Source organism: Phyllobates terribilis, unplaced genomic scaffold (genome assembly GCF_046119375.1).
Source record: "Phyllobates terribilis strain yellow unplaced genomic scaffold, ASM4611937v1 Scaffold_1__5_contigs__length_1240528914, whole genome shotgun sequence".
NCBI classification, from domain to species: domain Eukaryota; kingdom Metazoa; phylum Chordata; class Amphibia; order Anura; family Dendrobatidae; genus Phyllobates; species Phyllobates terribilis.
Window position 1 is genome coordinate 1,067,631,555 of NW_027362761.1, and position 24,750 is coordinate 1,067,656,304.

The following is a 24,750-nucleotide window of genomic DNA, read 5'->3' on the forward strand; positions in this document are numbered from 1 at the left end:
TAAACGGAAAATATGCGGTATTCTGGACATGTACTCTATGACAGGCAAGCAAAGAGCCGCTGTTGTATTAGGACAATTGACTGGTGCTGCAGAGCGAGAAGTAGAAACATGGTCGGCCGCAGACCAGGAGTCAGTGTCCACAATCTTTAAAAAGTTAAAGACTGTCTTTGAGAATCGTACTGAGACTGATCTCCGGATGAGGTTCTACAACTGCTCTCAACAACCGGAGGACAGTGTTCGGGACTATGCCTGGCGTTTGCAAGGGGCCCTGAGAGCTCTGAAATAGGTTAGTCCAACCAGCATCAATGATGAAAATAAAATGCTGAAAGAACAGTTTATCCGGGGACTGAGGTCCCAAGAGGAGAGCAGGACTGTGCGTTGGTGGTCCCTGGATCATCCAGATGCCACCTTTGACACCCTTAAGGACATGGCTATAAAAGGACTGCAACCCCTGGAAACAACCGCCATCCAATGTTACCATGGTGGGGCCACCCCAGTACCTGCAGCATCTACCTTTTCTCCGGTGGCTGCTGAAGCCAAGGTGCAAGCAACGTCCCCTACTGATCTGGATAGTATGCGCTCTGAAGTGCGTCAGTTGAGCAAAACTCTGACCACTGTGCTGATTGCCCTGCAGCTGAGGACGGAGCCCGAGGAGGAAGGTAAGATTCTGTTAGCCGACAGCCCTGAGGATGTCCCCTGGATGCGAAGGAGGAGGAGGACAACGCCACCCCCTGGGAGGGTCAGCGACCAACGCCGCCCACAGAGGGACCCCGTCTGCTACAACTGCCACAAGTCCGGCCACACCATCCAGAGCTGCCCTTTAAACGAGAAAACCCTGGGGCCGAGGGCCGACACCCAGGAGTAAATTCCCCAGGCCCATCAGACTGGTACAGCAGGTTCGTGGGAGGAAGACCTTTCCTGTCCATTGTGCTGGACGGCATCCCGATACATGCTCTGCTAGACACAGGATCTCAGGTAACCATCATGCCTGATGTCCTCTACAGAAGGTTCTGGTCCATGGACGATCTACGCCCGCCAGCTCCAAATCTTTCCGTTTATGCCTCAAATGGCCTCCCCCTTAACCTAGTCGGGGTTAAGGATGTGGCAGTGAAGGTGGGGAGAGTGGAACTGAAGGACCAGGGACTAATTGTAGTAGAGACTAATCCTGATGATACCAATTTGTATATGGTACTTGGCACTAATATTGTTGGTAACTCTTTGGGAGAAGTTGTGTTCTTGTTCCAACAGATAGCTGACACTGCCAGACCAGGGCAGAGGAGGGCGCTGCAGAAGGAGATCCGAGCCCTGATGTACCAGCAGCAAGTAAAGCTAACAGGTGGTGAAATTGGTAATGTGCGGGTAACAGACCTCATACCCATTGTGATTCTCCCAATGAGTGAAATGCTTATCTGGTGTAGAGCAGCAATAGGTCTCAAAGGACAGAGCTACCAGGCAGTAGTAGAACCCCTTGGCTCTGAGCACAGACCTACACTCTTAACTGCCAGAGGGGTAGTGGATGTACGCAATGGGAGGGTGCCCGTACGTCTTCTCAACTATGGGGAAGATGAGGTTAGATTACCACGCTATGCCACTGTTGCCAAGTTACATGCTGTAAATAACAACTCCATTCACACGGCGGAGTCCTTGACCTCCCCAGACCCGGTGGAGGATAATGACCCTGCAACCCAGGTGGAGGATTGGTGTCAACAGCTCCATGTTGGGACAGACACCACTCCTGCCCATCAGAAGCAGGGTGTACACCGGGTGGTTCAGGAATATGCGCAGGTGTTCAGTAAGCACCCACTTGACTTTGGGAGGATTAAGGGGGTTTAACACCATATCCCCACAGGTGACCATCCACCCATCAAAGAACATTACAGGCCTATACCACCAGTATACTACCAGAAGGCCAAGGAAATGTTGCACGACATGAAGAAGGCAGGGGTAGTAAGGGATAGTTGTAGTCCCTGGGCATCTCCCCTACTTCTAGTCGGGAAAAGGATGGAAGCATGAGAATGTGTGTAGATTACAGACAAGTAAATCGCATTACACATAAAGATGCATATCCTTTACCACGCATTGAGGAATCCCTGGCTGCCTTAAAGTCTGCAAATTACTTTTCCACCCTTGACCTCACTAGTGGGTACTGGCAAGTAGCTGTGGCTGAGGAGGATCGGGAGAAGACGGCTTTCACCACTCCGATGGGACTCTGCGAGTTCAACAGTATGCCGTTTGGACTCTGCAATGCCCCCGGAACGTTCCAAAGATTGATGGAGTGCTGCCTGGGACACTGCAACTTCGAGACTGTGTTACTATACCTGGATGACATGATAGTGTACTTCAGGACGTATGAGGACCACTTGAAGCACCTGGCGGAGGTATTTGAGTCACTGTCCCGGTACGGGATGAAGCTGAAGCCCTCAAAGTGCCACCTGCTCAAGAGAAAGGTACAGTACCTGGGGCACATTGTCAGTCCAGAAGGGGTAGCACCAGACCTAGAGAAGGTCACTGCCATCCAGAAGTGGCCAGAGCCGAAGAACCTCAAGGAGGTGCGTCAGTTCCTGGAACTAGTAGGATACTACCGGAGGTTTGTAAAAGACTACACTAAGAAAGCAGCCCCTCTGCAAGACCTCCTGGTAGGACAGTCCCCCAAAGGCAAAAATCCCCCATTCCACTGGGGTAAGGAGCAAGCCGAGTCATTTTAGGAGATGAAGGAGATCCTGACAGGCGATGAGATCCTAGCCTACCCTGACTACAGCCAACCGTTCCTGCTGTATACTGATGCCAGCAACAAAGGACTGGGAGCTGTCCTAAGTCAGAAGCAGAATGGCCAAGAGAAAGTGATCGCATACGCAAGCAGGAAGCTCCGCCCGACCGAGAGGAACCCAGAGAACTATAGCAGCTTCAAGTTGGAGTTCCTGGCCCTGGTCTGGGCCATCACCGAACGGTTCAAGCACTACCTAGCCTCCAGCAAGTTCACTGCCTTCACTAATAACAACCCCTTGACTCATTTTGAAACAGCCAAGTTAGGAGCCTTGGAGCAACGATGGATGGCTCGACTGTCAAACTACCATTTCACAATTATGTACCGGGTGGGCCGCAAGAACGCCAACGCTGATGCCCTGTCCAGGATGCCTCACCAGTCAGACACAGAAGAAGAAGTGGATGACCTGGAAGAGATTGAGCTACCTGCCTTTCACCGGAAAGGGATGATCCACGAGCAACGAGCCTCCAGGAGGCAGCGTCGGAAGACGTTAAACCCTTTGCCTCACCACAGCTGGAAAGAGACCCAGGACGGTTGTCAGCCGTATCAAGGAGCTGATAACCCAAGAAGGTTCCTCCCTGGAGAAGGATGCGTCTCTGCAAGCAAAGCAGCTGTGGAATGAGAGAAGCCGGCTGTTTATCTACCGTGAGAAGCTGTGCCGGAGGTACGTCAATCCAAAAACCCATGAGATGGTATGGCAGATAGTGGTCCCCAAGACAGACATCCAAATTGTAGTTGGAGGCCTACCACGATCAGGCGGGGCACTTTGGCTGGAAGAAGATAGAGACCCTGCTGAAGTGTCGATTCTACTGGGTAGGAATGTGCAGCTCCATTGAGCGGTGGTGCCGAAACTGTGGACCTTGTAGCCTCAGAAGAAAAGACTACAGCAGCCAGAAGGCACCCCTGCAACCCATAAAGACGACTCGACCCCTGGAGATCATGGCCCTGGACCATGTCAAGCTGTCACCCAGCAGGTCAGGGTACTCCTATGCCCTGACCATGGTGGATCACTACTCCAGGTTCCTGGTGGTCGCCCCAGTCAAAGACCTGATGGCAGAGACAGCAGCAAAAACGTTGCAGGCATGTTTCTGCAGACTCCATGGATACCCTGAGCAGGTGGTGACGGACCAAGGCCCGGCCTTTGAGGCTGAGTTGTTCAAGGAGTTCTGCCATCTCTACGGGTGTAAGAAGATAAGAACTACACTGTACCACCCACAAACCAACGGTCTCTGTGAAAAGATGAATAGCATCATCATCGACCTGCTGAAGACCATACCACTAGAGGAGAGAAATCAGTGGCCAGACCTACTACCTGACCTAGTAGATCTGTACAATCACATACCAGTAAGTTCCACCAACTGCACTCCGGCATATCTCATGCGGGCAAGACCAGGAAAGCTGCCCATGGACCTGGAGCTTGGTCTTGTAGAACCAGAAGCGGATGTGACCACTGAGGACTGGGACACCACCAGACAGGAGCAGTATAGAAGGCCTGTGTCGAAGACACTCTCACTCGGGGGAGAGACAAGCAGGAGGCCCACTACAACAAAAGTGCGCCAGCAGAACCCTTCACACCTGGTGAAGTAGTGTTGAAAAGGAAGAGAAGAAACCACAAACTTGATGACCAGTGGGAGAGAGAACCCTACACTGTGTTAAACTCCAGGTTTGATAATAGGAAGACCTGCCTAATTAGTAGAGACGGAGGGAGGACGACTGCAACAGTATCCAGGGATCATCTGAAGTTGTGTCCAGGTCTGCTAAAGCCCCAAGATGAAGAGCCTCTCACCGTACCGGAGGAGCCTAAAGAATCAGTAATACACACTGACTTAGGAGATTTCCCGGCAGATTGTCCCCAACTAGGAGGAGCAGTAATCATACCTGTAATCACCTTCTACCCACAGCAAGAAGAACCTGTAGGTGCCCCAGAAGAGCCTGCTCAAGAAGAGTCCCCGGAAGAAGGATCCCCGGCTGGAGCAGAGCAAGAAGGCCCAGCTAATGGTATACTTGCCAGTCCTGCAGAGAGGCCAAGGCAGTCTAGCAGCCCCTCTACACCTAGTACTGACAGAATGGGAGGTAGTGCTAGTACTAGTGCCTCACGCATTCCAGTACCACGCAGGTCTATACGTAGTACCAAAGGTCAGATTCCTGTCAGGTACAGAGAGTAAGAAGGGTCTGACAGTGTAGATAGTTACCCCTGGGGGTATTATATAGCCTCGTATGGTATTATATAGCCTTGTATTGTATAATATTGCATAGTATTGTGTATTATATTGTGTATTTTTATGAATATGCATTTAACTTATATTTTTGCCTCCTAATGGACAATCTAAGTGATACGGACACTTCCCTTGTTACATAAAGAACTCTGTGGCTGAGGACTATGTGCCGCCCAAAAACTTTGCTTTGTAAGTAGTGGCACTCCCTGGAGTGCCCCCTTTAGGTGACTTCAGAAGGAAAACCTGTCTGGAGTGGCTCTACCGGAGGTCCAACTCAGGATCTCCATGCCCTGCAGCCACCCCAGGGCCTAAGTTGAGGGTTTGGGACAGGTCCCTCAAGCTACCAAGTACTCTACCCTGTGAGACGGACATCCTACCAGGGAACCTCACCAAAAGAGACTTGGATTCTAGGGTTGGTTATTGGAATGTATATATTTGTTGTTTATAATGTTTTTTATGTAACGTTTAAGCAAGTGCCTCCCTTAAAGGGAAGAGTTATTGTTCATGTTAAATTGTTGTTTCAAAATGTACTTCAGCCCGGGAGTGCTGAGCTTTGCTAGGGGGGAATGTGGCACCCCTGCTGCGCATGAGTGCCACAGATCCTAGAGGGGTGTGACGCGCCCCCTGGGCCGTGTGTGGGGGAAATACCCGGAGCCGGGTCTCTGTGTAATGCTGGGGGTTTGTAGTCTCCGTGACGGCAACCCGGTCCCGTGGCTCAGGGTGGTCAAACCAGTGGTGGATCTGTTTATTTGGTTTTTAATGTTTAAATGTCCGACTACGCCACCCATGGATTGCGGTCACTGAGAACCACCGCTGCGGGGCAGACCGCTGAGGCTGATGTGTGCGCAGCAGAGGGTAGTATAACTGCCCACGGGAGGAGTATAGCCTCAGGGCAGTGAGTGCAGATGGTGGGGGTGATGGTGCGCGGGAGCAACAGTAATGACTCAGAGTCCAGTGATGCAGTCCAGGGTCTTTACTCACAGTTTTACACTCCATGCCACTTCTGCAGGTAATGGCTGCCCACGTCGTACTGTGCTCACCAGGTGAGGGGCTCAGCCAACTCCCAGGTACCTTTGGAATGCTTTTCAGAACCCCCTTCGTGTGTCCTTGCTCTGGCCCGTCGTACCCCACAATTGACAATGTTTCTGTCCAGCTGCCTCGGGCCTTGGCGGGCAAGCGTATGTTCCGTTTCCCTGGGCCCTATATTGTGCCTTCCTAACAGGTGTAGTGAGGGGCCGTAACACGTGCAATGCCATGGCCTCCGGTTACTAGCTGAGGGTAATTGCTCTCCTCCACTAGATGAGGGATCCGGTTCCCTTTCTTGGCCTGAGCCCCCTACTCTGGTAGCGGCGGGCGTACGGTGGCGACTGGCCGGTCCACACCCCTGGGGTCCCTTCACTCCACTCCTGGAACCTCCTCCATTCCTCTCCTCTCCTTTCTTCTTGCTCTTTCAGTCCTGGCTGGGCCTCACAGGCTAGGCCCGCCTCCGGAGCAGAGCTCCACAGAGGCCCTGCTCTGTCACTTCTTCCCTCTGACTGAACATTGTCTCTAAGATGGCTCCCATCTTTTATACCTCTCTCATCAGTGCACCCAGGATCTACTCTCCACACCCACACACTACCGGGTTCCCCCTTTCTAGGTGTTCCCTCCCCCCACTCCAGCCAGGGACAGCGGCAGTTGTGCTCACTCTTGGGAGCATTGTCGCCCTGCCCCCCGGAAATGTGGTGTAGTGCATGTGGGTGTTAGGGTCCAGAGCCACACTCCATCCTTACCTGGAAGTGAGATATCACACCTCTGGGTGAGATGCAATACCTCTGTAGCGACCGAACCCTCGGGGCGCTACAGGTGCATGAACGGATTCCTCCACAAGAGGCCCTCATAGCATACACACACCTCCACCTTCCACCTCAGACCACTAGAGGGAGCCCGTTAGGGATATAAATAGGGAAGGTGGAGCTAGGCAGTCAGTTCCTCTGGAGAGTTCAGCAAGTGCAGGTCTGAATACAGAGTCGAGCTCAGCTAATAGTTCCTGCAGTAGAGAAGCCTGAGAGAGGTCAGCCTGCAGTGGAGCTCAGTTAGAGCCCAAGGCGTGCCGACGCCATAAGAGCGGTGAAGCGCGGCAAGCTGCCGCTAGTGTGTATAGCCTAGTGAGGGCCTCGAGCAAGAGGCAGGAGGCCCTATACCCGCTCACTGGGGAGGATCCCGATATGCACCCTTCACCCTACCGTGCTCCGAAAAGTGCCTGAATTTCCATCAGTAAAAGGTACTGAAGTGAACTGTGTGTCTGCCTATCCTTCTTCAGACCTGGCTGGGTCCCCTCTGTCCTGCATCCCTTCTCCTACGCTGCCCTGAGGCCTAGCTCCACCTGTGGGGAGCTACACCACCCAAGCAGCCTTGACACCGGCCTCAGTGGGCTGCCGCAGCGCTGGTGATTCTCACCAGACACCACAGGTGGCGTCACTTTTATATCATTATCCACCCTTTTAAAAGAGAGGCCCAGAGTACGGGCCCGGGAGCCGACTACCGCGACATCCCCTGAAACTACCAACAAGGCCCGGACACCGAGTCCTCCCCATCCCCTGGGCTCGACACATAGTCGTCATGATGCGATGACATTATCATACCACCTGTGCTGGGACGCTAATGTCCATTGTGTGACGCAGCTGCCATGTAGATAACAGACCTAAGTAGCCTCCAGCTTCCAAATCAGAGAGTGGTAGAGCAGTGGTAGAGCCCATTACCCTGTATACAACCATAGGTTTTAACTACGAGTGCCAATACAGCCCTGGTACTCACTCAGGGATATGGATGTGAGCCTGCACCAGGCTCTGCACTCATCCACCTCTAGATATGCTACTGCTGTGATTTATCTATTTTATTTTGTTATTAATATGAAATCAGTAAAACGTATTTGCAAAAACATTTAGTTTTTGATGTTAAATCAAGTTAGCTGACTGATATACACTAGTGGCCAAAATTAAGGCAACACCTGCAGTTTTTCACCATCAGCAATATTTAATGAAAGTTTTCACTGACATAATTACTTGAACACACGCCCTTTTCTACGATATGTATTCTATGTTTGTTTATAGTGACCTGGGTGTGATTTAAGACCAATATTGTGGCAGCAGTATTAGACAGGAGTGGTCACCTAAGAAGAGAGCCAAAGCTGCTACTTTAAGAGAAGAAAGGTACAGTTACCAGGAAATTGCAGCACGAATTGGAAAAGGGATCTCACCGGCCAGCATTCTCAAAGTGTGTAAGCGGTTTCAAGAGACTGGTTCGATAAAGAATAAACCAGGTAGAGGAAGGAAGAAGGCTACAACTCCTCAGACTGATAGAAGAATTGTTAGAATCACCTTAAATAACAGGAAATCAACTGCTGTTGACATCAACAAGGAGCTTGTCAACACTGGAGTGACAGTGCCCGATCGGACGGTTCGACGACGATTGGTAAACGTGGGGTTAAGAGCCAGAATACCACCTAAAAAGCCATTATTGAATGCCTCACAGCGTCAAACGACTGCAGTGGCCAAAGAACCTTTTAAATGGACAATTGAACAATGGAGAAATGTTTTATGGAGCGAAGAGACACGCATATCCATCTTTGGCAGCGACGGTGTCCGCTACGTTGGACAACGACCTGGAGAGGATTGCTTGCCAGAGTGTACAATACCCACCATGAAGCATCCTCTGAGTGTTATGGTATGGGGCTGCATGTCCAGAGATGCAGTTGGTAGGCTGCTGGTAATTGAAGGAACAGGTAATGCTGAAAAGTACATCAAGGAAGTCCTTCAGCCTAAACTCATTCCTTCGGCACGTGATGTATTTGATGAAGGGACACCGTCTATTTTTCAGCAAGATGGAGCCCCATGCCATACAGCTAAAAAATGTCTCTCTTTGTTCAAGGACAAAAATGTCCAGCTATTGAATCGGCCAGGAAACAGCCCAGATCTCAATCCTATTGAGAATCTCTGGGCTCGGCTCAAAAGAGCGGTGTCAAAACAGCGGGCTTCAAACAAGCAGGAACTCATTGCAGCCATCATAAAATCATGGTTTCATATCCTTACACCATCTGATTTAAACAAACTGGTAGATATCATGCCAAGTAGATGCCAGGAAGTTATCAAGGCCAAGGGCTATCCAACTAAATATTAACATTTTAGTGTTAGATATGAAAATAGGACAAATAAATGGCTTTTCTCCCACAGTCATCTGAGTGACAATAGTGTTCAATTTGTTGAGAAATGAACAAATTTCCTGCTAATATTGTGTTTCTATATGAGATTTTGTTATTTCTACTTAAAAACTTTACTGTGAAATCAAAAACATTCATGAAATTTGGATTTGTATTGGCAAAATGCTAAAAATTCATAAATCTTGATGGTGTTGCCTCAATTTTGGCCACTAGTGTACACAGAAGTTGGAAGGTAAATAATTAGCTCAAAAAGCTAATAAGTAAAGAGTAACTGTCATTTTAATTTTTATTCCTTAACCCCTTTACGACATGGTACGTAATAGTAAGCATCACGTCGTAACCGCCGGTTCAGTGCGGGCTCCGGCGGTGAGCCCGCACTAAACTGGGCACATGTCAGCTGATTTACACAGCTGACATGTGCTTGCAACAGCCGCGGGTGGAATCGCGATCCACCCACGGCTGTTAACTAGTTAAATGCCACTGTCAATGTTTGACAGCGGCATTTAACAGCGCCGTTCCGGAAGCGCGTCACTTACCCCGCGCATTAGTGACCCTGTCACATGGTTGCGTGTCACCGATGGATTGGCATAACAACCCGGGGTTTGCAGCAGACCCCTGTGGTTGTCATGTCCAGATTGCTATGAGCGCCCGCCCAGTGGTCGGCGCTCATAGCAAGTGAGCAAGTCTGCTACATTCAGGCGATCTGCTCATTGCCTGTATGTAGCAGAGCCGATCAGGCAAGGGTTGCTTCTAGTCTCCCACGGAGACTACTAAAGCAAGCAGAAAGTAAGAAAATCACCCCCCTTTTGTCCCATTCAAAATAAAAGAATAAAAAAAAAAAACCACATACACATATTTGGTATCACCGAGTTCAGAATCTCTCAATCTAGCAATATAAAAAAAGAATTAATCCGGTCGGTAAACGGCGTAACAAGAAATAAATTCTAAACGCTAGAATTGCGTTTTTTTGTTTTCGCAACATTGCAATGAAATGCAATAACGGGCGAACAAGACATCAGATCTACCCCAAAATTGTATCAATAAAAACGTCAGCTTGGCACGCAAAAAATAAGCCCTTAACCGGCCTCTCTGAAACATAGAGGCTTTACGGGTCTCGGAAAATGGCGCCATTTTTTTTTTTTTTTAATAAAACTTTGGATTTTTTTTACCAATTAAATAAAAAAACTATACATGTTTGGTATCCACAAACTCGTAATGACCTGGAGAATAATAAAGGCAGGACAGTTTTAGCATTCAGTGAATGTGGTAAAAAAAAAAAAAAACAACTGTGGAATTGCACTTTTTTGGAATTTCACAGAACTTGGAGATTTTTAATTCCTGTTTGCCAGTACACGATATGGTAAAATCAATGGCGTTGTTCAAAAGTACAACTCGCAAAAAATAAGCCCTCACATGGCCATATTGACAAAAAATAAAAAAAGTTATGGCTATGGGAACAAGGGGAGCAAAAAAACGAAAATGCAAAAATGGAAAATGCTCCGGTCATTAAGGGGTTAAATCAACAGTATAAGAGAAAAAAAAATTGCACGTATGACACACCCCTTTAAGCCGCTTCCATGGGCAGGGTGTCTGGTAGTTCTCACCTAAATATGGGGTAGTGCCTCCACCCAAATCTTGCTGGGAGCTGTAGTGAGATCCTGGAGGATCTTCCTCTTCTGCCAGGATTCGACTGGGGAAACCTCTGTCCACGCTCCATATACACTCACAAAACATGAGGTTGAAACAATTAACAGGTTTATTTGAAAAATAAACATATAATATCACACAATCTATGATACAGGTTCAAAATGTGCTTTGCAATAAGGCTATGTGCCCACGTTGCATTTATGAAGCAGAAAATTTCTGCTTCATTTCTGCAAGTCCTCTCCCGGAAAAACGCATGCGGAATTCCGCACGCGTTTATCGCGCATTTTTCGCGCGTTTATCACGCGTTTTCCACATGCGGAATTGCCTTGCGTTTTTTATGCATTGGACAAAGGCAATTCTGCTTGCGGAAACGCAAAATTAATTGACATGCTGCGGATTTTTGAACGCAGCATAAACGCTGCGGAAAAATCCGCAGCATGTGCATAGAACTTGCGGAATCCCATTGGGGACCATGGGGAGCGGGTTACCAAGCGTTTTACAAGCGTTTCCGCTGCGGAAATTCCGCATCAAAAACGCTTGAAAAACGCTACGTGGGCACACAGCCTCAGTCTGACTGTTAATGATGACACTTCCCCTTTAAGTGACAGCAGACACACTCCTAACAAATGAGAAACCTTCCTTTTACAGTAACTTTTCATGTTAATATTACAGAAAAAAATGTGAAATATTTCATGTGTACATGTTGTAGCACTTTCTTATTTTTCTGTAGTAGCAATGCAGTTTCTATGTTTCAAAGCAATCACTCTTAGCAATTTAGGATGCAACTTTGAAGTTTTTTCATTGTTTGAAATTTTTTAAGTTGGCTTCTGTTCACACTGGTTTGGATGTGCTGGTCATTTTTGCTATTTGTTTACTCCTAACTAATAACACCCAATAATGGCTGGAGCAATACCAGTAACACAGTCCAACGATGCAGCAAAGTTTCTGCGGTTGTTGGCACACTTTGCAGAAGCCATTGGTGCACGAAATACAATAGGAACAAATTCCCCTCAGCAACAGTTCTCTTATTAACTCCTCAACAGTGGAACCACAAGCCCCAGCAATAGCTCAGCAACAGTTCTCTTATTAACTTCTCAACATTGGAACCACAATTCCCAACAATAGCTACTCCTTGATGTTGCAGGTTTGGAGGTCACACAGGGAATCCAGTTTCAGGGTCCGGACTCCTTAGACACAATGGATGGATTGTAGACTCATCCCTTAGTTAAGCAGGATATTGGTGGACATCACCTGGTAACCTGGCTGGTCTGCAGATATGGTTTGGCTGCAGGATTATCTTCTCCCATCACACACTGAGCAGTTGGGCTATTAGAACTCTGTGCCTCTGTCCCTTCCTCTGCAGGATCAGACTCTCACATGTCTGACATGGAGGATTGCGTACATCTCTTCCCCCACCCTTCTTCTCCAAACTGTACAGCCAATCAGCCCCTTTGTCTGCTGCTCCTCCTCATCTATGATGCAGAGAGGAACAATGTCTGCTGGGAGGTGTAGTCCACGGCAGTGCAGCAAGAGAATCATTAATGTCTGCTGCTGTGAATGTCTGTGTAACCCAGCCACACCTGTCTCTGCACAAATAAGTCTCACTGCAGGTGTTACACTTATATCTTATTAGAGTAATCTCATGCTTTATCCTCCAGAACTGATCATTAATTTTCAAAATTTTCAATTTTACAGGTAAAATCTATATTCACTGAAGACAGATTTTAACATTACTGAGATAGGAGATGACAGTTGGTGCTTATAAGATTCTCTGTATATGGGAGGGGGAAGATGAAGGAGGAGCAAGAGGCAGAGCGAATTCTCCCTTTGTCTCTCCCACCTTTCTACATTGGAGATGACAGTTGTAACTGATAAGATTCTATCTCAGTAAAGGGAACTTCACTAAATACAGATTTTACCAGTGAATCAAGTGAAAGATCAGTTCTGGCAGAGAAAGAAAGAGATTTCTTTTATAAAATATATTACAAATAGTGATGAGCGAGCACTAAAATGCTCGGGTACTCATTGCTCGGGTCAAGCAAATTGGAATACTCGGGTGCTCGACCCGAGCAACGAGCCCAATGTAAGTCTATGTGAAACTCGAGCATTTTTCAGGCGGCTCCCCCCGGCGGTCTGCAGAGAGCCTAAAAATTGCCCAAATCGATGGGAACAGTGCTCAAATAACATGGGAACAGCATGGGGAAGACCCCTGGAAGCATCTCTGACTCCCAGATCACTTCTGTCAGCAACGTGGTCTGAGGTATTACACCACTTTTACGGACTCACAATAAAACATACAAAAACTAAACCAAAATGGATTTTCCTGGGAAATATGTTAAGGAACATCCTTTCCAGGGTAATGACTTGTATATAAGGCAAAATAAATAGCCAAAAACAAAAATACTCCTCCACAACTTGGGCTGTGTTCACACGTAGCGTTTTTGATGCGTTTTTGCACTTTTGAATTGCTTTCAACCAAGACAAATGCATTCACCAGGAAATGTCATTTTAACATTTTACAACCTTATCTGGCCATGTGGTGTGTGACACATCATCAGACACATGCATACAGTGCTGAAAAGACATGGGAACAGCATGGGGAAGACCTCTGGAAGCATCTCTGACTCCCAGGTCACTGCCTAAAAGTGTGCCCATCATAAGTGATCCTTGGCGCATGCGAAGATGCCTCCCACCATACACCTGTCGTTGCAGACTTGCAACAATCACCGTCCACATCCTTGTCTCACTGCAGCATTCAGTTGACCCTACCCCATTCCTTGGAATGCAAGCGCAAGTATGCAGGCAGCCACCCACCCACAGGCCGCAATACTATACTGCCAAATTTTTGACAGCTACTTGCACTTGAAATATGGCCTTTTAAGCTCGTGGAGGCGGAAGCTTTTCACAACCTCATGCCGGCAGCGGGCGGGTGTCCATACTCGGTCCCCAGCCACCACTATATTTCTCGGTATCGCCTCCGCCTTCCACAAGCACGGGTCCCACAACATTACTCGTGCTCTCCCCAGTGCACTTACTGGGAAAGACAGCCTAACCACAAACACGTGGACAGGTGAATGTGGCCAGGGACAGTACAAAGCCAGTCCACAACCTTTTTTGCTGAGAGTTGTATTTAGCTCGGTGAAAGGACTGGCATAGAGGGAAACCGTATCTACCCTGCGTGTCATTTCTCCCAGGAAGTCCTGTAATTGAGCTTGTTGCAGAAGCAATGGCAGCTCGTTCAACATCAACTCGCTTTTGTCGGTGGTGCTTTGACACACACACATCTTTCTTTGCGCATTTAATGTCTTGAATACAGAGTTGGACAATGGCCTGATCTGTAATGCGTTTTGAGAAATAACATGCATAAGCATGGCCGATCCACATTAAAAAAGCAGCCATAGAGTGTCCGGGAACCTACCCCCACACTTTTCTTAGCCAGGGCTGCTTTTCAGCAGGGTTGGATGGGCCCACCAGAGAACCGGAGACTCCTCCGGCGGGCCCTGGCTTCTCCTTCAGGAGAGTTCATAGTGCCGAGGTGAGGCCATGATGATGATAGAGGCCACCATCTGCTTAGTTTTCTGTTACTTGGAATGCGAGTGCAAGTATGCAGCCAGCCACCCACCCACAGGCCGCAACACTAAACTGCCAGATTTCTGGGCAGCTCTTTGCACTTGAAATATGGCCTTTTAAGCTCATGGAGGCGGAAGCTTTTCACAACCTCATGCCGGCGGCGGCCGGGTGTCCATGCTCGGTCCCCAGCCGCCACTATATTTCCCGGTATCGCCTCCGCCTTCCACAAGCACGGGTCCCACAACATTACCCGTGCCCTCACCAGTGCACTTACTGGGAAGGACCGCCTAACCACAAACACGTGGACAGGTGAATGTGGCCAGGGACATACCGGAGCCAGTCCACAACTTTTTTTGCTAACAGTTGTATTTAGCTCTGTGAAAGGACAGGCATAGAGGGAAACCGTATCTACCCTGCGTGTCATTTCTCCCAGGAAGTCCTCTAAAGCTGCTTGCACTTGAAATGTGGCCTGAACATTACTGCTGCTACTTTTCTGTGGGAATTTGCTTGCCTCCTACTAGCCTGGAATATTTCCAGCAAACTATGGTACAACGCCATGGTATTAGCACTGCCCCCAGTACCAGTAGCGAAGCCATCCCCAATTTCCTTCTCAGGAATTTTATTTGGTAGATTGAGTGGCCGCCCAAATACATTTTCTCACAAAGGAGCTGAAGATAGAGTGGCAGTAGGTTGTCACACTGTCACAGAATACTGGAGGTAGGGGGCCTAAGCTGACCCTAAGCTGGGACCCTGACTAACCCCTCAACCTGGAGGTACTGTTAAAGGTACAGAGGTCCAGGCCGCCAGCGTAACCCCTACCTCCTGAGGATCCCTGCACCTAAGTAATCTAGTCCTGAGAAGGACCCCGATCACAACAATAGGGAACCAGAAATAATATGCCCACACACAGTATTTAGACGAACGAGACAGTACAAGGGAAAAACCAAAACCACCTTGCATACAACTTCTACACAACTACAACAGAGGGAACACCAACGGGAAAGGAGATAAATGATAAAGCGAGGAAAGGGAAAAAACACTTCCAAATACACTTATCTCAGCAACTCCAAACACCACGATCCGCTCTGTAAGTCTGAATGAAAAGCTTTCACCGACACCTCCCAAACAGACCTGCAGGAATATAAAGGAGTCTCACTAAAGAAGCATTGATTGCAGCTGGGCGAGGCTGGACCTCAGCTAGCCCAGAGAGAGAGAGAATTAACTCCTACACTGCCGAGAAAACACAAAGCACCAACAAGTCAGCTGCGAGAAGTCAGGCTGTGTACTCGTGACGATCTTCGTGGCAACACACCCGTGACAGTACCCCCCCTTCTACGAGGGGCCTCCGGACCCTCAGGGCCAGGTTTATCCGGGTGAGTCGAGTGGAAGGCCCGAACTAATCGGTCTGCGTTAATATCCGATGCAGGAACCCACATCCTCTCCTCAGGACCATACCCCTTCCAATGAACCAAGTACTGAAGGGACCGGCGATTAAAGCGTGAATCAATGACCCTCGATACCTGGAACTCCAAGTTACCATTGACAACCACAGGAGGGGGAGGTAAAGGTGACGGTACCACCGGCGCCACATACCTCTTAAGCAATGATCTGTGAAACACGTTGTGAATTTTAAACGTAGGGGGGAGGTCAAGACGGAATGCCACCGGATTAATAACAGAACTGATTCTGTACGGCCCGATGAACCTGGGACCCAGTTTCCAGGAGGGAACCTTAAGTTTAATATTCCTGGTAGACAACCATACCTGATCGTTCACACTTAGGTCCGGACCAGACACTCTCCTCCTATCAGCCATACGTTTGTATCGGTTCCCCATAGTATTCAGATTCTTCAGCACCCCTCTCCATACTGAAGCGAGAGATGAGGAAAATCGTTCCTCCTCCGGAACCCCCGAAGAGCCCCCCCTACTGAAAGTACAAAACTGGGGGTGAAAACCATATGCCCCAAAAAACGGGGACTTACCAGTGGACTCGCTCCGCCTATTATTAAGAGCAAACTCTGCCAGAGGTAGGAAAGAAGCCCAGTCCTCCTGGTTCTCTGACACAAAACACCGAAGATATGTCTCCAAGCTCTGGTTCATACGTTCCGTCTGACCATTGGTCTGAGGATGAAAAGCCGACGAGAATGACAAATGCATCCCCCGCCGAGCACAAAACGCCTTCCAGAACTTGGACACAAACTGAGACCCCCGATCAGACACCACCTCGGAGGGTACCCCGTGAAGCCTCACAATCTCCCCAATGAACACCTGCGCAAGAGTTTTAGCATTAGGGAGAGCCGGAAGAGCGATAAAATGTGCCATCTTGCTGAACCTGTCCACTACAACGAGTATGACCGTTTTACCCGAAGACGGAGGGAGGTCCGTAATAAAGTCCATAGACAGATGAGTCCAAGGACGCTCCGGGATCTTCAAAGGTAAGAGGGCCCCAGACGGACGGGTATGTGAGGTCTTAGAGCGCGCACAAACCCCACAGGACGCGACAAAAGTTACCACCTCTTTATGTAAGTTAGGCCACCAAAACCGACGCGAGAGGAGATCCACAGTTGCTTTACTCCCCGGGTGTCCTGCAAAAACTGAGTTATGGTGTGCCTCGATCACCTTTTGTCGCAACTGATCTGGAACGAACAGTCTCCCCGAAGGTCCAACAGGGGCGTCCCCCTGAGCCTCCAATATCTCCTCCTCCAGTTCAGAGCATACTGCCGAAACCACCACCCCCTCCTGAAGAATAGGAATCGGGTCGTCCGTATTCCCGGCCCCAGGGAAACTGCGAGATAAGGCATCCGCCTTTACATTTTTAGACCCAGGACGATATGTAACGACGAAATTAAACCTGGTAAAAAACAATGACCACCTAGCTTGTCTGGGATTCAGACGTTTAGCGGACTCCAGATATAGCAGGTTCTTGTGATCGGTGATGACGGTGACCGGATGAACTGCCCCCTCCAAAAAATGGCGCCACTCCTCAAAAGCTAACTTAATGGCCAAGAGTTCCCTATTGCCGACATCGTAATTCCTCTCAGCGGACGACAACTTTTTAGAGAAAAAGGCGCACGGATGCCACTTACCAGGGGACGAACCCTGTGACAATACTGCTCCCACCCCTACCTCGGAAGCGTCTACCTCTACAAAGAATGGCTGAGACGCATCAGGTTGAATGAGTATGGGTGCCGAGGCAAAACATTTTTTCAAGGAGGAGAATGCTTGACAAGCCTTGTCAGACCACCTAGAAAAATCCGTCCCCTTTTTAGTCATGTCTGTGAGAGGCTTAACCATGGACGAGAAATTACGAATGAACTTCCGGTAATAGTTAGCAAACCCCAGGAAACGTTGTAGTGCCTTAAGATTCTCCGGCCGATCCCACTCAAGAACTGCCCGCACTTTCCCAGGGTCCATACGAAAACCGGACGCTGAAACCAGGAAGCCTAAAAACTGGAGTTCCTGTACGGCGAACACACACTTTTCCCACTTGGCATACAGTTTATTATCCCGCAAGATCTGTAACACCTGTCTAACGTGCTCCTGATGAGACACCAGATCCGGCGAGTAAATTAAGATATCATCCAGATATATGACAACAAACTGTCCCACCAGGTGGCGAAAAATATCATTAACAAAGTGTTGAAACACCGCCGGGGCATTAGTCAGACCGAATGGCATGACAAGGTTCTCATAATGCCCCTCCGGAGTGTTAAAAGCCGTCTTCCACTCATCCCCCTCCTTCATCCTAATCAGATTGTACGCCCCCCTGAGATCCAACTTAGAGAACCATTTGGCGCCCACGATCTGATTAAAGAGATCGGGAATAAGTGGGAGCGGATACGGATCTCGGACCGTAATCCGATTAAGTTCACGGAAATCCAGGCAAGGGCGTAGGCCTCCATCTTTCTTCTTAACAAAGAAGAACCCCGCGGCCACCGGTGAAGATGAAGGTCTAATATGCCCCTTAGCCAGACTTTCAGAAATATAATCCTTCATGGCCTGCCTCTCAGGACCAGAAAGGTTATACAACCTAGCTTTAGGTAACTTGGCCTCAGGGAGCAGTTTTACAGAACAGTCATACTCGCGATGAGGAGGTAGTTCCTGACACCCATTCTCCGAGAATACATCCTCAAAGTCCGCCAGAAATGGAGGTAAGACCCAAGGAGTAACCGCACCGATGACCGACTACTGGATCCATGGTAGCTGGAGAAAACTAAGTGGGTCGGTGAAAATGTCACACTGTCACAGAATACTGGAGGTAGGGGGCCTAAGCTGACCCTAAGCTGGGACCCTGACTAACCCCTCAACCTGGAGGTACTGTTAAAGGTACAGAGGTCCAGGCCGCCAGCGTAACCCCTACCTCCTGAGGATCCCTGCACCTAAGTAATCTAGTCCTGAGAAGGACCCCGATCACAACAATAGGGAACCAGAAATAATATGCCCACACACAGTATTTAGACGAACGAGACAGTACAAGGGAAAAACCAAAACCACCTTGCATACAACTTCTACACAACTACAACAGAGGGAACACCAACGGGAAAGGAGATAAATGATAAAGCGAGGAAAGGGAAAAAACACTTCCAAATACACTTATCTCAGCAACTCCAAACACCACGATCCGCTCTGTAAGTCTGAATGAAAAGCTTTCACCGACACCTCCCAAACAGACCTGCAGGAATATAAAGGAGTCTCACTAAAGAAGCATTGATTGCAGCTGGGCGAGGCTGGACCTCAGCTAGCCCAGAGAGAGAGAGAATTAACTCCTACACTGCCGAGAAAACACAAAGCACCAACAAGTCAGCTGCGAGAAGTCAGGCTGTGTACTCGTGACGATCTTCGTGGCAACACACCCGTGACATAGGTGCAAATTTCTCCAGCCTGTTAGATATTAGAGGGTGAACGGCAGCACATTGGATCAGTGGTTAGCACTGAAGCCTTGCAGTGCTGGGATCCTGGGTTCAAATCCCAGCAAGGACAACATCTGCAAGGACTTTGTATGTTCTCCCCGTGTTTGCGTGTGTTTCCTCCTCAGTAAAAATAGAGTGTCCGGGAACCTTCCCACACACTTTTCTTAGCATGCACTGCTTTTCGGCCGGATTGAACGGTCCCACCAGAGAATCCTCTGGTGTGCCTTGGCTTCTACCTCAGGAGAGTTCATGATAACGCTAACTTTGCAGCTGCTATGGGGCTCTTGAGCGCGTGAGAAAGGTTATCCCTCAGAATCAAATCCTCTGGTGGGCACAATGTTTTTCAATCTGAAACAGCTTCTCAGTGGGAGTTATATTTCACCACAGCCATATTCTTTAGTTCGGTGAAAGGACTGGCATAGAGGGAAACCGTATCTACCCCGGCTGTCATTTCTCTGTCACCAGGTTCCACCCATTGTCACACACGACCATGCCTGGCTGTATGTTCAGCAGTGAGAGCCACAGATCATGCTGCTGTGTTACAGCTTTCAACAACTCTGCAGCGCTGGGCAGTTTGTCAATTAAGCACAAAGCATGTTATCTTCAGCACAGCCTGTTGCCGCTTGGCCAAGGCAGTGCTGCAGTGCTGTCAGCTTGTGACTGATGTGGTCATTTCGGAGATGGAGGAGGTGCATGAGCTGAACAATGTGATTACATTGAGGTTAAATTGGTGACACTGTTTTTATACTAAAAAAAGATCCTATTGTTTTGTTTTTTTTTTACGTTATTTTTTAAGATAAATGCATTCATCGGGAAATGTCATTTTAACATTTTACAACCTTTTCTGGCAATGTGGTGTGTGACACATCATCAGACACATCCTGTTTTATTAATGATGGAGGGACTCTGAAAGTCATAAAGCCTATTTTTATAGGTCCATCAGACGGCCCTTACTATTCTTAAAAGGCAAGCAGTCGGCCCTCGCTATTGTTAGAGTGCCATCAGCAGGCTATGCTTTGTTGTTTCCATTATTAACAAGTGGGTCTCCTATACTGTTATTGCGTATCCAGTGACTGCAAGGGCTGCCAAAAATTTGGACGCAACCCAATATCCCTTTGAAGAGACATAGAGGAGGGTCACAGTAAAAAAAAATGTTCCCATTATAAAGGAGCGGGTGGTAATGCCCATGCTGTGACTGCAAGGGCTGCCAAAATTTGAGAAAAACCCCACTAAGAATTTAAAGACACATAGAGCAGGGCCGCAGTAACGACAAATTCCATTTAGAAAGGAAAGAGTCTGCTATATATCAGTTATAGGGTATGCAGTGAGTCCAACGGCTGACCAATTTTAGGAAAAAGCCCACTAAGAATTTAAAGACACACAGAGCAGGGCCACAGTAACAAGTACGACATGTTCCCATTAGAAAGGAGAGGGTCTGCTATACAGATATAGGGTATGCAGCGAGTCCAACGGCTGACCAATTTTAGGAAAAAGCCCACTAAGAATTTAAATACACACAGAGCAGGGCCACAGTAACAAGTACGACATGTTCCCATTAGAAAGGAGAGGGTCTGCTATACAGTTATAGGGTATGCAGCGAGTCCAACGGCAGACCAATTTTAGGAAAAACCCCACTAAGAATTTAAAGACACATAGAGCAGGGCCACAGTAACAAGGTACGACATGTTCCCATTAGAAAGGAGAGGGTCTGCTATACAGTTATAGGGTATGCAGTGAGTCCAACGACTGACCAATTTTAGGAAAAACCCCACTAAGAATTTAAAGACACATAGAGCAGGGCCACAGTAATGACAAATTCCCATTAGAAAGGAGAGAGTCTCCCATAGTGTTGGCCTATGCAGTGAATGCAAGGGAGGCACTTCAATGACCCTTGGAAGAGACGCGGAGGAGGGCCTCATAAAAAAATGTTCCCATTAGAAAGGAGCTGGCCTCCTATACTTGTAATGCCCATGCACTAAGTGTATGGGCTGACAAACATTTACCCCTGGGGGCTATACATGAACATAATGTATGAAAAAAAAATTTTACGGGCATCATAAACACCCTTTAAAAAAATTATGTGGGTGTTGCATCCCGGACCACGGTCACCCTGGTGATATGGTGGTGGAGGATGAGGAGAAGGAGGAGGACAAGAGCAAATAGCCAAACTCAGGAAGCATTTACCCATGTGTGGGTGTGAAAAGGTGCATGGGAATACACCTCCCAAGAAAAGACACTGGATTTGAGTTTATGTTACGCTGCTATCATTCGGTGGTGTTGAGAAGTCTGGCCCAATCCAGCCCTTGTTCATTTTCATAAGAGTCAGCCTGTCAGCATTTTCAGTTGACAGGCGGATGCGTTTATCAGTTATAATTCCACCATCGGCACTAAAAACCCGCTCTGATAAAACGCTGGCTGCAGGGCAGGCCAGGACCTCCAAGGCATATAGAGAGCCAGTTCATTCCACGTATCCAGCTTGGATACCCAATAATTATAAGGCACAGCGGAATCACGGAGGACGTTGGTACGGTCGGCAAGGTACTCCCTCAGCATCTTCCCAAACTTTGCACTTCTTTTGAGAGTACCCCGCGCCTCAGGGCCTGTGCGATGGGAGGGTCTGAGAAAATTCTCCCAGAACTTTGACAGTGTTCCCCTGCCTCTGCTGGATTGAAGTTGTGTCTCTCTCGCCTGTACTCCTTGGTTGTCCAACAAAGTGTGCCCTCTGCCGCCAGCGTTTTCAGATGGGAATTTCTTTAATAGTTCCACAACAAGCGCCTTCTGGTACTGCCCCATTTTTGTAGACCTGTCCACCTCAGGAATAAGAGATAGAAAGTTCTCCTTGTAGCATGGGTCTAGAAGTGTCACCAACCAGTAATGACTGTCACCCAAAATTTTGAGTACGCGAGGGTCATGTGAAAGGCAGCGTAACCTAAACTCAGCCATGCGTGCCAGACTACTAACAGGCAAGACTTCCGTGTCCTCACCAAGAGGATGACTGACCATGCTCTCCTCCTCCTCCTCCTCCTCTCTGTCTTCTGGCCATCCACGCTGAACAGACGGTATGACAGCTGTGCAGGTAGTACCATCTATAGTGCATGAAACTAGCTCCTGTCCTTCCTCCTCCTCCTCCTCCTCTTCCTCATTGTCACCCAATCCACATTGGGATGAGATGAGGCTTGGCTGTGTGTAATCACTCTGTATGGTTCCTTGCTCCATCTCATCGTGCTCCGCCTGCAATGCATCCTCTTTGATTGTGAGCAGAGAGCGTTTCAGAAGACAGAGAAGTGGGAAGGGGATGCTAATTATGGCGTCATCGCCGCTCACCATCTTGGTGGAGTCCTCAAAGTTTTGGAGGATGGTACATATGTCTGACATCCATGTCCACTCCTGAGGTCTTATGTGTGGAGTCTGAACTGAATACCGACGGCCTTGTTGATGCTGGTACTCAGCAACTGCCCTCTTCAGCTCTCAAATCCTTCCCAATATCTGCAGTGTAGAGTTCCAACGCGTGGGGACAGCATACACCAGTCTGTGAGCCGGAAGCTTTAAACACTGCTGAAGCACAGCAAGGGCGGCGGAAGCTGTAGGTGACTTTCCAAAATGGGCACACAGGCGGCATACTTTAACAAGCAGATCCGGCAGCTCCGGGTAGGATTTGAGAAACAGCTGAACCATGAGGTTAAGCACATGGGCCAGGCATGGTGCGTGTGTGAGCTCGCCTCTCCTCAGAGCTGCCACCAGGTTCCGGCCATTGTCACACACAAACATGCCTGGCTGTAGGTTCAGCGGTGTGAGCCACAGATCTGCCTGCTCTATCAGAGCTGTCCACAACTCTTCAGAATTATGTGGTTTTTCACCTAAGCATATTAGCTTCAGCGCAGCCTGTTGCCGCTTGGCCGAGGCAGTGCTGCAGTGCTTCCATCTTGTGACTGATGTGGTCATTTCGGATTTGGAGGCTGAAAAAGAGGTGGAGGCTGAGGAGGATGAGGTGCAGGAGCTGTAGACCGTGGGGGCAATCTTGATTGACCTAGGGCCCGCAATCCTTGGTGTCGGGAGGACGTGTTCCGTCCCAAGGTCCGACTGGGTCCCGGCTTCCACTATGTTAACCCAGTGTGCCCTCAGCGAGATGTACCGTCCCTGCCCACAAGCACTTGTCCACGTGTCCGTGGTTAGGTGGACTTTACTGGTAACTGCATTGTTGTGAGCACGGCTAATGTTTTGGGACACGTGCTTGTGTAATGCGGGGACGGCACACTGGGAGAAATAGTGGCGGTTGGGGACTGAGTACCGAGGGACGGCCGCCGCCATCAGGTTGTGGAATGCTTCCGTCTCCACGAGCCTAAAAGGCAACATTTCGAGCACAAGCAATCGAGAAATGTGAGAATTTAGTAGTGTGGCCTGTGGGGCATTGGCTGCATATTTGCGCTTGCGTTCCAAGGACTGGGGTATGGAAAACTCAATGCTGCTCTAGGACAAGGACATGGACGTGCTTCCTGATGCTGCTACTTGAGAGTGTGCAACGACAGGTGCAGGGCAGTAGGCATCTTCGCATGCACCATGGACAGGGGATTGGCTTGCCTGCACAACAGCGGAAAAAGCAATGGTGTCACCTGCAGACACTGTTCCTGGACCCTGGGGTTCGGCCCACAAAGTCGGGTGCTTTGCTGCCATGTGCCTGATCATGCTGGTGGTGGTCAGGCTGGTCGTTTTGCCACCCCTGCTGATGCTGGCCTGGCAGGTGGTGCAAATGGCCTTTTTGGGGTTATCAGCAGAGTCTTTAAAAAACAACCAGACTCAGGAAGACCTAACAGTTGTACTGGCAACTTCCTTCGTGTTGGTGTTACGGGGAACGGTTGCCTGCCTTCTGTCTGCGGCCACCACACTGCTTCTTCCTGCCTGTTGGGGTACTCTGCCTCCCTCCCCCTGTGTGCTGCTGTCCTCGCTCTGCATGTCCTCCTGCCAGGTTGGGTCAGTTACTATATCATCCACCACCTCGTCTTCCACTTCCGCACCCTGGTCCTCCTCCTGACTTTCTGGCAATTGTGTCTCATCATCGTCCACATCTTGTGACACTTTCCCACCGTCGCCTTCGTGTGACCGTGGTGCTCAAATATTTGGGCATCGCTACACGCGATCTCCTCTTGCCCCGCTTCAAATAGACTGGACGAAAAGTGAACAGCTCTTCAGAGTGTCCAAGTGTAGGATCAGTTGTCTCTGGGTACTCGGCATGGTGGGAGGAAGGAGGATCAGGGTGAGGAATATGCGGTCCAGACTCACGGCTACTGAGACTTGACCGTGTGGAAGACAGGGTGGTGATGGTGGTGGCTAAGTGACTGGAAGCAGTATCCGCTATCCAACCAACAACCTTTTGACACTGCTCTGGGTTCAATAGTGATGTGCTGCAGTCCCCTAGAAATTGGGACAGGAAGGTCAGGTGAGAAGATGT